Raw genomic sequence first — 2,500 nt, 5'->3', positions numbered from 1 at the left:
GTGATAGCTATTCATCATAACAGAGATGTCAATCATCCACAATAAGAGACAATAAACAAAGAAGTTCCCTCGGGTTTTATATATCATATTGTCCTAGTAATGCACATGGTAGCTGCTTTGGAGTTTGACTAAGAAGATATGAAGAATGAAGTAAATGAAGAAGACTAACGATAAAAAGAGAGAGAGAGAGAAACTGGAAAAAACACAAGATTCTGATGACTCTTTAGGAAACATTCTACAATTCTATAGCTCATCAAGGAAGAGAATGAGATGCTGTCGCAGCCTTTTTAAACAGTTCTCCCATTCGCCAATGACACAATACCTCACACACCTAGCTTATGAAGGGGAACAAAATAATAACAATGATGATGAAACACTACCCTCCACCATGCAAACTCTAATGCCCAAAATATTGTTGGGTACACTGCAAAACCATGCAAACATTGCAATCTCTTAACAGACTTATCAAAATTATCCTTTATGTAACCTTAGACAGAACTAAATCAATATTGTTTTCTTTATAAATCCATTTCAAATAAAATCATCAATATAAGAGCCAGAAACAAAATATAGATATATATATAACCATATATAATACATATGCAAACTAGTTTTCCTTTCTCCTAGGGAGAGAGCTTGAGAAAAAGCTTTATTCTCATAGTACAAAGTCACATACTTTCAATAGAAATATATATAATAATAAAATACAATAAAGAATCCTCCAGATTTCGGTGTCCCATCATCACCAAATACATAATAATGCATAAAAGAACCCTAAGTCTCACTAATGACTATGCCTATATCCATTGACCTTTGAAGACTCCCTCTTAGACATACAAACACCAATCACTTCTTCCTTGAAATAATTTAGAAAGGCACTAACTGCAATAGAATTACTTCCATAATACCCCTTCCTAAATTAAAGGAACAGAGACAAAGTAAATAAAATTAAAAAATAAAAAAAAGGAAAAATTATAAAAAAAGGGGGGGTTAAATAGAAATGTTAACAAATAAATCATAAGACACAAATACATATATATCCTAAGAACAGAGAAAGAGAGAGAGAGAAAACAAAAAATTCACTTTGCATTCATCAAATAATATCTAAAGTGAAATTCTCTTTTGCAAACTTTCTTTCATTTTGACTAGCATAAAAATATTCAATTTCGAATGCCCAAAGAGAAAAGTAACACACACACACAACGTAATTAGCTTTCATATAAGATATAAGAGAAGAAAAAACTATCCTCCGTTTACAGACTAAGGTAAAGCAACAGAAAAACGGTTTATGATAGAAAATGGGGTGCTGGGAGACTGCAACAGAAAATGGGGGTTTTTTGGTGCCTAAGAGAAAGTGGGAAATCAGGAGGAATGCATTTTCTTAGGTTTATTATTCAAAGAAAAGAAGAGGGGAAAAAAGTGACAAGTAGAAAATCATTAACAAACGAGAGAAGCTCAGAGAAAAAACAAATGATATAAACTGCTTCCAGTCTAGTTCCATCCATTTTTTCCTTTTATGTAAACCCAACAAAGAAGATAATGATCATGCAGAAAAAAATTTCATCTTCAGTAATCTCTTTTGTCTTGTCCTCATTCATTTTTCCCATTAAGAGTTTTCACTGAAAGAGAAAGTAACTGAACAGACATTTTTTAAAAAGATCTGACCATGTGCACTAAGATTTTATTTTTCTCAATATCAAATAAATCTACAAAAAACAATAATAATAATAATAAAATCACCTCATATACACAAAATCACACATTTTTTCCTTTGCACAATTGCACCCCAACTAATAATCATCTGTTTATATAAATATTATCGCACTCAACAACACACAGCAAAAACAACAAAAAAAGTCCATATATACGTTTAATGTGTATGTATATATAGATACATATATACCTCATATATAAATATATATATATCTATACAAATATAAATAAATATATAATTGCCGACCTCAGCCAATAGGTCTTACACAGCGCAATTGGAATGTAGAATAAACATAAACAGATCTACAGCTACAAAAATCCAAAGTGCCGATGAAATAAAACTAGAATAAGTCTATCTGTAACAGATTATGACAGTAATACTCTGATAATCAACTACGGAAATAAAAAATAATGAGAAGGAATCAGAGCCTTATCAAAGAAAAAAAAAGTGCACAACAGATTATAAAAGCCAAACACACTAGTATATCAGTATCCTGGGTGCAAATCCACTGCATGGGACCTACACAAACGTAATGTTAAATAAGTGAAACAATAGAAAAATAATGATGATAACAACAAAGGTAAAAGATATTTGAGGAAAAAAATAATAGCTACAGTTATACAAGTTGGCAGTATTAAAAAACAATAATAATAAATAAATAAAATGCTAAACTGGTGCTGTAAACACATTTGCATAGTAACACAAGTGAATACCGAGGTAACTCCTTATATACAGGAAGACATCTCGGAGAACAAACATAAATAAATACAAATACACTTCTCACAA

Source organism: Penaeus vannamei, chromosome 4, assembly GCF_042767895.1.
Source record: "Penaeus vannamei isolate JL-2024 chromosome 4, ASM4276789v1, whole genome shotgun sequence".
NCBI lineage: Eukaryota > Metazoa > Arthropoda > Malacostraca > Decapoda > Penaeidae > Penaeus > Penaeus vannamei.
This window is presented reverse-complemented; position numbering follows the sequence as displayed.